Source organism: Ovis aries, chromosome 10 (assembly GCF_016772045.2).
Source record: "Ovis aries strain OAR_USU_Benz2616 breed Rambouillet chromosome 10, ARS-UI_Ramb_v3.0, whole genome shotgun sequence".
NCBI classification, from domain to species: Eukaryota; Metazoa; Chordata; class Mammalia; order Artiodactyla; family Bovidae; genus Ovis; species Ovis aries.
Genome location: NC_056063.1, coordinates 30,593,833 through 30,607,679, shown reverse-complemented (window position 1 = coordinate 30,607,679; position 13,847 = coordinate 30,593,833). Strand labels below are relative to the sequence as shown.

General features: G+C 41.5%; 1 protein-coding gene across 4 annotated transcripts in view; it reads right to left on the bottom strand.

Annotated features, from left to right (window-relative positions):
• Positions 1-13,847, bottom strand: part of HMGB1 (high mobility group box 1) — a 130,114-nt gene that overhangs the window by 25,436 nt on the left and 90,831 nt on the right. The window contains exons 1-2 of one of the 4 annotated variants that reach the window (XM_042254827.2): positions 7,773-7,874; positions 5,437-5,572 (exon numbers count right to left, since the gene is read on the bottom strand). The exons of the other annotated variants lie outside the window; for them this stretch is intronic. The gene's annotated coding sequence lies outside the window, so the exon portion shown is untranslated. Of the gene's footprint in view, positions 1-5,436; positions 5,573-7,772; positions 7,875-13,847 lie in introns of those variants that run through there. 4 annotated transcript variants of the gene reach the window in all.

Sequence of the window (13,847 nt, the reverse complement as noted above, 5' to 3'; positions counted from 1 at the left end):
TCCAACCATCTCATCCTCTGTCATCCCCTTCTTCTCAGACCATTCAGGTATGACCTAAATCAAATCCCTTACGAATATCCAGTGGAAGTGACAAATAGATTCACAGAATTAGATCTGATAGAGTGCCTGAAGAACTATGGATGGAGGTTCATGACATTGTACAGGAAGCCATGATCAAAACCATCCCCAAGAAAAAGAAATGCAAAAAGGCAAAATGGTTGTCTGAGGAGGCCTTACAAATAGCTGAGAAAAGAAAAGAAGCAGAAGGCAAAGGAGAAAAGGAAAGATATATCTATCTGAACGCAGCGTTCCAAAGAACAGCAAGGAGAGATAAGAAAGCCTTCCTAGGTGATCAATGCAAAGAAATAGAGGAAAACAACAGAATGGGGAAGACCAGAGATTCTCTTCAAGAAAATTAGAGATACCAAGGGAATATTTCATACAAAGATGGGCACAATAAAGGACAAATATGGTATGGACATAATAGAAGAAGAAGATATTAAGAAGTGGTGGCAAGAATACACAGAAGAACTATACAAAAAAGATGTTAATGACCCAGATAATCACGATGGTGTGATCACTCACCTAGAGCCAGACATCCTGGAGTGCAAAGTCAAATAGGCCTTGGCAAGCATCACTACAAAGCTAGTGGAGGTGATGGAATTCCAGTGGAGCTATTTCAAATCCTAAAAGATGATGCTGTGAAAGTGCTGCACTCAATATGCCAGCAAATTTGGAAAACTTAGCAGTGGCCACAGGACTGGAAAAGGTCAGTTTTCATTCCAATCCCAAAGAAAGGCAATGCCAAAGAATGCTCAAACTACCGCACAATTGCACTCATGTCACACTCTAGTAATGCTCAAAATTCTCCAAGCCAGGCTTCAAAAGTATGTGAACCGAGAGCTTCCAGATGTTCAAGCTGGATTTAGAAAAGGCAGAGGAACCAGAGATCAAATTGCCAACATCCGTTGGATCATCAAAAAGCAAGAGAGTTCCAGGAGAACATCTACTTCTGCTTTATTGATTACCCCAAAGCCTTTGACTGTGTGGATCATAACAAACTGTGGAAAATTCTTCAAGAGATGGGAATACCAGACCACCTGACCTGCCTCCTGAGAAATCTGTATGCAGGTCAAGAAGCAACAGTTAGAACTGGACATGGAACAACAGACTGGTTCCAAATCAGGAAAGGAGTATGTCAAGGCTGTATATTGTCACCCTGATTATTTAACTTTTATGCAGAGTACATCATGTGAAATGCCGGACTAGATGAAGCATAAGCTAGAATCAAGACTGCAGAGAGAAATATCAATAACCTCAGATATGCAGATGACAGCACCCTTATGGCAGAAAGTGAAGAGGAGCTAAAGAGCCTCTTGATGAATGTGAAAGAGAAGAGTGAAAAAGCTGGCTTAAAACTCAATATTCAAAAAACGAAGATCATGGCATCTGGTCCCATCACTTCATGGCATATAGGTGGGGAAACAATGGAAACAGTGAGAGGCTTTATTTTCTTGGGCTCCCAAAATTGCAGGTGGTGACTGCAGCCATGAAATTAAAAGACGTTTGCTCCTTGGAAGAAAAGATATGACCAACCTAGACAGCATACTAAAAAGCAGAGACATTACTTTGCTGACAAAGGTCCATATAGTAAAAGCTATAGTTTTTCTAGTAGTCGTGAGTAGATGTGAGAGTTGGACCATAAGGAAAGCTGAGTGACGAAGAATTGACGCTTTTGAACTGTGGTGTTGGAGAAGACTCTTGAGAGTCCCTTGGACTGAAAGGAGATCAAACAAATCAGTAAATCCTAAAGGAAATCAGTCCTGAATATTCACTGGAAGGACTGATGCCGAAGCTGAAGCTCCAATATTTTGGCCACTGGATGCAAAGAACTGACTCACTGGAAAAGACCCTGATGCTGAGAAAGATTGAAGGCAGGAGGAGAAAGTGACAACAGAGGATGAGATGGTTCTATAGGATCACCGACTTGATGGACATGAGTTTGAGCAAGCTCTGGGAGTTGGTGATGGACAGGAAAGCCTGGCGTGCTGCAGCCCATGGGGTCACAAAGAGTCAGACACGACTGAGCGACTGAACTGAACCAGATACTATGTCATTTTCATAATAGCACCTGTAGCTCTCATTAAGGGACAGAGGTGAACATTTCTAAGGTGTGTGTCAAAATCAGAATATGAACTTACATCCCCAGCATCCACTGGCTCACACACTTCTGAATCCATGTTTCAACAAATCCTTCTCTCCTTGTAATTGAGCCACTAACACTGCATTTCATAGTCTCTTCTGTCTTCACTATTGCCCTCATATTTATTTAAAATTCGTTTATAATGAAGTTAATATTTTGGACCATTGCCTTCTTTGCTCAGTCTTGATACCTAGATAAACAGAAGGAAAGAAGAGAAAACCTCTGGAAAACAAAAAGTATTTCTTGAACCTCTAGGAGGTGGGATGAGCACCATTCTCAGATGGTGGTTGACTCCATCTCTGTGAAGAATTTGCTTTTCTCGGACTCTAGAGACAGAAAGGACCACACACTTGCGCCAATGCCAGGAACACATGGCCAGTGACACTGGTGTCCTGGAAGGTGACTCTATAAGTCATGAATAGGAGCAAGAAAAAGCTGAGCGGTCTGCTGACGTCCAGATTTCCTGATCGGCATTGCAGAGACAGCTCCCAGACTCTTAAACTGTCTTCCAGAATTTTCAGTTCTTTCTCCTGTGATTTTTTTTCCACAGAAATAATACATGAATAAGTTTAGCATACAATTAGGGAACCAAAATACTTGGTTCCACTGTGCGTTTGTCCAAGTCTAAACCCAAGTTTTCATATTTTCCTTTGCTTTATAATTGTAGGACTTGTCTATGATTCTAGCCCTAAATCTATGAGAAATATGTATTTCAATCCAGAATTTAAGAATGGATGAGCAAACTAGACAGTGGTAGGTAGGTTTTCTTGAAGAGAAATGCTTTTCTCCACGTACAGGGCAAAGATATATTGCCGCTATTCAGCAAAACAAACAAACAAACAATGAAATAGCTTTGATTCTCTATTTCAAACATCTCATTAGATACCTCCACCTTGAACAGAACAGACTCCAGAAACAGACCCACGTGTTTGTGTACGGTTAACAACTGATTTCCAACAAGGGCGGTGAGACAATTCAAAGGGAGAAAGGAAAATCTTTTCAACAGATTCTGCTGGAACAACTCCAAACCCATTGGGGGAAAAATGGACACTGACCCTTATGTCACATAATACATAAGAATTAACTCAAAACGAATGATAAACTCAAATGCAAAACTCATGGGGTCACAGAAGAGTCTGATATGACTGAACGACTAAATAACAACAAAACTAGAAAAAGCTTAATCAGAGGGGGAAAAAAATCTATTTCTTATTGAAGGAGGCAACAGTGTCTTAGAGAGGATACAAAAACAAACATTCATACAATAAACTGAACTTCATCAAAACTTTAAAATTTGCTCTTAGAAAGATACTGTTAAGAAAAATGAAAAGATAAGGCACAGATTGGGAAAATATTTATAATACATACATTTGATAAAGGACTGGTGTCCAAAATTTCCAAAAAAACTATTACAGCTCAGTAAGAAGACAACCAGGGCAATTTTTAAAATGGGCAAAGATTTGAACAGACACGTCAGAAAAGAAATTATCTGAATGTCTGATAAGCATGTGAAAAGGTGGTCCACATCATGAGTCATCAGGTAAGTACAAGTTAAAACCACAGTGAGATACTACTACATGCAATGAGAATGGCTAATGTTGGAAAATTGACAATACCAAGTGTTGATGAAGATATGGAACAACTGCTGGTACATCACTTTGGAAGACTAAGAGTTTCTTAAAACACTAAATGCACACCTACCATTCAACCTTGTTATTCCATTCCAAGGTATGTTCCCAAAAGAAACAAAAATCAGTGTCTACACCAAGACTTCACTGGAATATTCACAGTAGCTTTATTTGTAATAGCCAAAAAGTAGAAACAAACCAAATGTTTGTTTAAATGGATAAACTAATAAATGGATAAACAAGTTGTGAAATATCTATACAGTGGAGCATCAGTTAGTAATAAAAAGGAGTAACTACTGATACAGACATGAGAGGGTCTATATCTGTATGATAAAACACGTGAAGTGAAGGTCGCTCAGTCACGTCCAACTGTTTATGATCCCATGGACTATACAGTCCATGGGATTCTCCAGTTGTTCCCATCTCCAGGGGATCTTCCCAACCCAGGGATCGAACCCAGGTCTCCTGCATTGCAGGTGGATTCTTTACCAGGGAGGCCCATGATATAATGTGAGTGGGTCTCAAAATCATTATGCTGGGATTTCCCTGGAGGTCCAGTGTCTAAGACTCCGTGATCCCAATGTAGGAGCCTTGGGTTTGATCCCTGGTCAGGGAACTAGAGCCCACATCCCGCAGCTGAAGATACCACATGCTGCAGTGAAGATCAAAGATCCCCACATGTTCCAATTAAGACCTGGCGCAGCCAAATGAATAAATAAAATAGTTTTAAAAATACGGTGGTCCTAGCTACTCTTTTCTGCTTGTGATCCAAAAGTGGTCAGTGTCCCTCGTAAAATGGGATGCCTAGGACAGTATATGGTCTTCCAAAAAGATGGAAGATTGGGGACTGGCCCCTTTCTTCTGTGTCTTTACTACCGCAATGTAGCCTGATGTGCCACTGACTTTTTAGCTCCAAAGCTGCTGTGTATTAACTCGTAGTATATTCAAATATTCAGAGGTTTTTTCCCTCATGTAAATTCTAAAGACTCACTGGAAAAGACCCTGATGCTGGGAAAGATAGAAGGCAGGAAGCGAAGGGAATGACAGAGTATGAGCTGGTTGGATGGCATTACTGACTCAATGGAAATGAGTTTGAGCAAACTTCAGGACTTGGTAATGGACAGGGAAGCCTGGCATGCTACAGTCCATGCAAAGAGTGAGACATGACTGAGTAGCTGAATGACAACGAATTCTAATGACAAAATCAGGCATCTGAAGAAGGGGTGGCTAAAAAAAGGAGGAGGGTGAGAGTGGAAGACAGGAGAGAATTAAGTCCTTGTAGATTCTGCCAAGTTATTAAGTGTTTACTGCCCCTGATAGCAAATGGAGGCCATCTCCGCACCCACTCCTCCCTTCAAGGCCTCCTATCAGTTACCTACCAACTCCATTCCCTAATAAGTAACCGCCTGTTCAGCAATCTGCCTCAGCACACAATCTGACACCCGGCCTCCTCCTCCGACCAGCAGTTCTACCCCTGATAGCTACTGGGCACTTGTGGTGAGTGATTAGAAGCAGGCCATTTTGGCAATTGCTGTAGAACACACATATCCAGGAAATGCATGTATGTTAAAGTTCCTAGCAGTGAGCATCAAGTCAAAGCCTTACCAAAAAATATGCAGGGAAATGGATCAAGAAACCAGTCTCTTGGGGACTTCCCTGGCAGTTCAGTGGTTAAAACTCTGGGCTTCCACTGAAGGGGGCACGGGTTCCATCCCTGGTCAAGGAACTAAGATCCTGTACACTGTGCAGTGAGGCCAAAAAAAAAAAAGAAAAAGAAAAAGAAAAAGAAAAAAAGAAACCAGTTTCTTATCTTGCCTTTTTCCATGTAGGTTCTTCATAAAAGAAACGTTGCATGCTTATTGTTAGATTTTCTAAAGTAAAGTACAATATATTCAGTGGGTGAGGACAAGAATTGTTTTTCCAGGCAATTTCCTTAAAACTTCAAGTCATTTAAAAGGAAAGACAGCTGAACAAGTTTTGGTACTTTTTTCTTCTATAGTCAACTTCAGGCTGATGGTCATTGAACACTCCTCTATACAGACATTCCTTCCATCAGAGCAGAGACCCGCACCCTCTTGACATACACACCACCAGCACGCTTGTCCTTCTCAGAGCCTCTTCTTAACAATTCAGAGCTAATGTTCCTCCACATGGGAAAATCACCCCTCTGTGTCATTCAGCCTTCTCTCCCTTAGGTCCTCAGTCACCTCTTCTTTTTCCAAAATTATCCTCAGGCTGTTTCTACTGCCTTTTCCCTCTCCTCCTTTACATACAACCAGGACCCTCCAATATGGAAAACATATTTGTTCAATACCACTATAACAATCCATTTATTTTTTTTCATTCCCATCCGAATCTCAATGGGATTATTATTATTATTATTATTATCTCGAATGATTATTCAACACTTTTTCCTTCCTTGGATTCACCACTTAATGCTGTTTTTATTAATCTGAAAAATTATATCCTCCTAAGGTCAATAAGGACTTTTGAGTTGAACAAATTTAATGGTCTTCATTAAATTTATATTCTCTTATATTTATATTCTCTTATACTGTTCCTTGGGGCTTCCCAGGTGGCTCAGTGGTAAAGAATCTGCCTGCCAATGCAGAGGACATGGGTGCAGTCTTTGGGTCAGGAAGATCTTCTGGAGGGGGAAATGGCAACTGGCATACTGGAGTGGGCAGCCAGGGGAAACCACACCAGCAACCTCCAAGGACAGAGAAGCCTGGTGGGCTACAGTCGGTGGGGTGATAAAGAGTTGGACACGGCTGAGCATGCATCGTCATACTGTTCCTTATAGTACTGGGGTCCAGCATGGGTGGAGAGACTGGAGAGGAGTTATACCTGTTGGGGGAACCGTGGAGGTTGCTGGTGTGGTTTCCTCTGTGAGACTGTCATTGCTCACTCTATCCTCTTAGGGACAATTTCTTAGTGTAGGAAACCAGCAAATTCTTTGCCCTGAAGTTGGGGTCAAACATCACCCCAACCTCTTCCTCTTCCCACTAATTATAACTGAACAGCAGGTGCTTAGGTCTGAGAGGGGCCCACTGAGTCTCTGATCTCCACTCTGCGTGGCTCTTCACCAGGAAGTCTCTCGTGCTCAAGAATTGCAGCTCTCACCCATCCTCAATCCTTAATTCTGTATCTTCTCCCTTTCTCTTTTCTTGTTTCACACTGAGTTTCTCTAGTATCACTGTCTTTCACTCAGCTTCATGGTCTGTCCTGGGACTGACCTTTTCATCACGAGGAGCAGCCCCCAAACCACACTCAGAAACCACAATTCCTTCTCTTGTCCTCACAGAGGCACTAAGTAGAGAAATAAGCCTTAATTAATTGGAGACTCCCTCTTCTTTAAAAGCCATCATTGCTAATCTTGAACTTCTCAGTGGAATGGAATCTTGAGAAGTCAGTCCTTTAGTTGTTGTTGTTCAGCCGCTGAGTCCATGTGACCCCATGGACTACAGCCCGCCAGGCTCCTCTGTCCATAGGACTTCCCAGGCAAGAACACTGGAGTGGGAAGCCATTTCTTTCTCCAGGGGATCTTTCCGCCGCAGGAACTGAGCTGAGTCTCTCGCGCTGGCAGGGGGATTCTTTACCACTGTGCCACTAGGGATGCCCAATCCTTTAGTTATGTCACCTTTAAATAATTACATAGTGAGTTTATCCGAAGAACTCAGAATTCTGCCCCAAGCCACTAGGGTTTGTAGTCCAGGTGCTAATCATCCTAACGTCACCTGAGTACCTTATACCTTGAGAAGCAAGAATGATATTCTAATAAAGGAATTTGATGGCTTAAAGAGCCACCGGTTAAACGTGAAAGTCTCCATCAGTACCAAAGCTAAGAGCCTTTGTCAAATTACATGCTTTTAAGTTAAACACATGGATGTGAAAATATCTATGAAAATCTCCATGCATTTTAATGACTTAGAGTTATTAACCTGAGGTTTGAAATCCTCTTCAAATGTGTACATTTTTCTAGTGCAAAGGTTCATCACTTTCATCAGCTCCTTAAAGGGTTTGTGGCCTCCAAAAGGTTTAGGAACCTCTAAGTTAGGGGAAAGATAAGATTAAAATCACAATATTATTATGTCATGTATTTCTAAATGTAATACATAAAAATAGCAAATAACTTCCATTTCAGCAAACAGCAAAAAAAAAATGTTGAATACTGTAAATAATCACAATATGATTAGTAACTATGTTTAAACACTAATATAGACAATATTATTCTAGCATTTTATCTGTCGACGAGTATTTACCTGAATATACATAAAACAAGTTTATCAGGAAGAGAGAAGTTCATATACAGATTTTAACCTACACTGAAAATTACCAATAGATTTATTTCCACTATTGTTTAAAACAAAACTTCAATCAGGTAATTTAAAGGCAATATGAATACAAATAAAATCAGAATTTAAATAGTTCCTCAATTACAGTACCTATTGTCTTACCCTGGATAAGAAAGATAAATTATTGTACCTGCTTTATAAAAGATTGATTAAAAGATACACTGTGGAAACCCCTTTCATAGTCAATTTCTGCAGCCAAAATCCAAATTCAGAGCCCCAATTTTTTAAGCCAGGCCCCATTCAGAGTATTCCAAGAATAGTTCTTCAACTACTGAAAAGCATCACTTTCATAAATGTGTGTTGGAAACGGATTTTTAAAATTAGCAAGTTTGCAAGAGCAAACCTATCAAGTTATTGTACACACTGTTCTTTTTTACATTTGAAATGTAACTTCTTTATCCAGTCATTCAACAAATATTTATTGAACCTCTGCTATATGCAAGCCCTGCTCAAGATGACAGAGTTATAGCGGTGAACAGCACAGACCAAAAATATATAACAATACATAAACATATCTTCATTAGAAAACACTCAGATACAGAAGCTCATAGGATTAAAAAAGTCAAAGTTGTCCTCCTGGAGGTCTGCTCCATCTCAGTTCTTCTTCTGCAATAACTACTACTAACAGTACTTTTCCAGACTTTTTATTTACATAGAATATCTTAGGTGGTAGAACAGCTTTACAGACTGTATATATGTATATACACAGTGGAAATTCCCTGGTGCTCCAGGGGTTAGGACTTGGTGCTTTCAAGGTTTGATCCCTGCTTGGGGAACTAAGATCCCTAAGAGCCAGCAAGCTATGCAGTGCAGCAAAGACAAGCAAACAGAAAAAAAAAACCACTTGTGAAAAGTGTACAATTAAATGATTTTGAGTATATTTGTAGTTTTCTGCAACCATCATCAATCTAGGTAAGTGGATTTTAAAATTATAAATACATGAATTGTATTATAATTTATTTTAAAATCCACTTACCTAGATTACAGTGTTATACAGGTATAACTGTCTATGAGCAAGGGGATCAAGCCAGTCAATCCTAAAAGAAGTCAACCTTGAATATTCATCGGAAGGACTGATGCTGAAGCTGAAGCTCCAATACCTTGGCCACCTGATGGAAAGAGACGACTCACTGGAAAAGACCCTGATGCTGGGAAATACTGAGGGCAGGAGGAGAAGAGAGCAACAAAGGAGATGGTTGGATGGCATCACCGACTCAACGGACATGAGTTTGAGCAAGCTCCAGGAGATGGTGAAGGACAGAGAAGCCTGGCGTGCTGCAGTCATTGGGGTTGCAAAGAGTCAGACACGACTGAGAAACGCAAAAACAACAATTTTTCACTTAGGACTAAACCTTGAAGGTGTTCTCTCAATATCGGCATAGACAAATTTTGCGATTTCTTTCTGCAAAGAGAGGAATGTGTCCTCTCTCCATCTCCCTTGTCAGATTTCTTAGAAAAAGGCTGCTGACAATGGCAATTAGATATAACTGAGAATGGTAAGCCTATGATTTCAATAGATGGAGAGAAATTAGCCAATACACAGAATGTCTTGAGAGTCCAAAAATGAACTGGGAAAAAAAAAAGGGTACAGAAAATAATGTAAAACACACAAAAAGCTGGCTATTTTGAGCATCTTCAAGTAATAACAACATTAATAGCTAACACACACACAGTAACTCTTTAAGTCCTCACAATTCCATGAAGTAGGTACTGTTATGATACCCGCTTTACAGATATGGAGACTAAGGCACAAAAGATCATCTCTCCACTAACTAAGCTGAAAAGAGGCTACATAGGGCTTCACCATTTCTGTTCTTTATCGAGCCCATCTTTGCATGAAATGTTCCCTGGTATCTCTAATTTTCTTGAAGAGATCTTTAGTCTTTCCCATTCTGTTCTTTTCCTCTATTTCTTTGCACTGATCGCTAAAGAAGGCTTTCTTATCTCTTCTTGCTATTCTTTGGAACTCTGCATTCAGATGCTTATATCTTTCCTTTTCTCCTTTGCTTTTCGCTTCTCTTCGTTTCACGGCTATTTGTAAGGCCTCCCCAGACAGCCATTTTGCTTTTTTGCATTTCTTTTCCATGGGGATGGTCTTGATCCCTGTCTCCTGTACAATGTCACGAACCTCATTCCATAGTTCATCAGGCACTCTATCGGATCTAGGCCCTTAAATCTATTTCTTACTTCCACTGTATAATCATAAGGGATTTGGTTTAGGTCATACCTGAATGGTCTAGCAGTTTTCCCTACTTTCCTCAATTTGAGTCTGAATTTGGTAATAAGGAGTTCATGATCTGAGCCACAGTCAGCTCCTGGTCTTGTTTTTGTTGACTGTATAGAGCTTCTCCATCTTTAGCTGCAAAGAATATAATCAATCTGGTTTCGGTGTTGACCATCTGGTGATGTCCATGTGTAGAGTCTTCTCTTGTGTTGTTGGAAGAGGGTGTTTGCTATGACCAGTGCATTTTCTTGGCAAAACTCTATTAGTCTTTGCCCTGTTTCATTCCGCATTCCAAGGCCAAATTTGCCTGTTACTCCAGGTGTTTCTTGACTTCCTACTTTTGCATTCCAGGCCCCTATAATGAAAAGGACATCTTTTTGGGGGTGTTAGTTCTAAAAGGTCTTGTAGGTCTTCACAGAACCGTTCAACTTCAGCTTCTTCAGTGTTACTGGTTGGGGCATAGACTTGGTTACTGTGATATTGAATGGTTTGCCTTGGAGACGAACAGATCAGTCTGTCGTTTTTGAGACTGCATCCAAGTACTGCATTTCGGACTCTTTTGTTGACCATGATGGCTACTCCATTTCTTCTGAGGGATTCCTGCCCACAGTAGTAGATATAATGGTCATCTGAGTTAAATTGACCCATTCCAGTCCATTTTAGTTCGCTGATTCCTAGAATGTCGACATTCACCCTTGCCATCTCTTGTTTGACCACTTCCAATTTGCCTTGATTCATGGATGACATTCCAGGTTCCTATGCAATACTGCCTTTTACAGCATCGGACCTTGCTTCTATCACCAGTCACATCCACAACTGGGTATTGTTTTTGCTTTGGTCCATCCCTTCATTCTTTCTGGGGTTATTTCCCCACTGATCTCTAGTAGCATATTGGGCACCTACTGACCTGGGGAGTTCCTCTTTGGTATCTTATCATTTTGCCTTTTCATACTGTTCATGGGGTTCTCAAGGCAAGAGTACCGAAGTGGTTTGCCATTCCCTTCTCCAGTGGACCACATTCTGTCAGACGTGAATACACAGAAGAATTGTACAAAAAAGATCTTCACGACCTGGATAATCACAATGGTGTGATCACTAATCTAGAGCCAGACATCCTGGCACGTGAAGTCAAGTGGGCCTTAGAAGCATCACTACGAACAAAGCTAGTGGAGGTGATGGAATTCCAGGTGAGCTATTTCAAATCCTGAAAGATGATGCTGTGAAAGTGCTGCACTCAATATGCCAGCAAATTTGAAAAACTCAGCAGTGGCCACAGGATTGGAAAAGGTCAGTTTTCATTCCAATCCCAAAGAAAGGCAATGCCAAAGAATGCTCAAACTACCGCACAATTGCACTCATCTCACATGCTAGTAAAGTAATGCTCAAAATTCTCAAAGCCAGGCTTCAGCAATATGTGAACCATGAACTTCCTGATGTTCAAGCTGGTTTTAGAAAAGGCAGAGGAACCAGAGACCAAATTGCCAACATCTGCTGGATCATCGAAAAACAAGAGAGTTCCAGAAAAACATCTATTTCTGCTTTATTGACTATGCCAAATCCTTTGACTGTGTGGATCACAATAAACTGTGGCAAATTCTGAAAGAGATGCGAATACCAGACCACCTGACCTGCCTCTTGAGAAACCTGTATGCAGGTTAGGAAGCAACAGTTAGAACTGGACATGGAACAACAGACTGGTTCCAAATAGGAAAAGGAATACGTCAAGGCTGTATATTGTCACCCTGCTTATTTGACTTACATGCAGAGCACATCATGAGAAACGCTGGACTGGAAGAAGCACAAGCTGGAATCAAGATTGCCGGGAGAAATATCAATCACCTGACATATGCAGATGACACCACCCTTATGGCAGAAAGTGAAGAGGAACTAAAAGCCTCTTGATGAAAGTGAAAGAGGAGCGTGAAAAAGTTGGCTTAAAGCTCAACATTCAGAAAACGAAGATCATGGCATCCAGTCCCATCACTTCATGGGAAATAGATGGGGAAACAGTGGAAACAGTGACAGACTTCATTTTTGGGGGCTCCAAAACCACTGCAGATGGTGACTGCAGTCATGAAATTAAAAGACACTGTTCTTGGAAGAAAAGTTATGACCAACCTAGACAGCATATTCAAAAGCAGAGACATTACTTTGCCGACTAACGTCCGTCTAGTCAAGGCTATGGTTTTCCAGTAGTCATGTATGGATGTGAGAGCTGGACTGTGAAGAAGGCTGAGTGCCAAAGAATTGATGCTTTTGAACTGCGGTGTTGGAGAAGAGTCTTGAGAGTCCCTTGGACTGCAAGGAGATCCAACCAGTCCATTCTGAAGGAGATCAGCCCTGGGATTTCTTTGGAAGGAATGATGCTAAAGCTGAAACTCCAGTACTTTGGCCACTTCATGCGAAGAGTTGACTCATTGGAAAAGACTCTGATGCTGGGAGGGATTGGGGACAGGAGGAGAAGGGGACGACAGAGGATGGATGGCATCACTTACTCGAAGGACATGAATCTGAGTGAACTCCGGGAGTTGGTAATGGACAGGGAGGCCTGGCGTGCTCTGATTCATGGAGTCGCAAAGAGTCGGACACAACTGAGCGACTGAACTGACTGACTGAGGGCTTCACATCCAGACAAACTGGATTCAGAGTCCACAGTCTTAACTGATTTGATGGAATGTAGGGGAGGGGGATGGTTAGTGAAGGACAGGGAGTGGTTTAGGATAAAAGTGAGATAAAGCAGGAAAAGGGTTTAGCAGAGGGGCTGGTTCCTAGTGTTCAGTTTGTAAGTCCTGTCAGACTGTTTTGTGACCCCATGGACTGCAGCCTGCCAGGCTCCTCTGTCCATGAGGTTTTCCAGGCAGGAATACTGGAGTGGGTTGCCATTTCCTCTTTAAAGAGCTCCTAGTGCGCACACAAGAACAAACAACAACAACCAAAAAAAAAAAAAAACTATTATATTCGCTATATATAAGCAGTTAATACTTTGGCCACCTGATGGGAAGAACTGACTCATTTGAAAAGACCCTGATGCTGGGAAAGATTGAAAGCAGGAGGAAAAGGGGATGACAGAGGATGAGATGGTTAGATGGCATCACCGACTCGGTAGGCATGAGTTTGAGTAAACTCCGGGAGTCGGTGATAGACAGGGAGGCCTGGTGCGCTGCAGTCCATGGGGTTGCAAAGAACTGAACACAACTGAGAGACTGGGAGAAGGCAATGGCACCCCACTACAGAACTCTTGCCTGGAAAATCCCATGGGACGGGGGAGGCTGGTGGGCTGCCATCTATGGGGTCGCACAGAGTCAGACACGACTGAAGTGACTTAGCAGAGCAACTGAACTGAATTGAAGAAATTGGGTTTTATCCTGATGAAAATGAAGAGTCGCTGAAGGTGGAAGGGAGCAGGGAGGCCTGGAGGGGTTGCTTTGGAGGCTGGA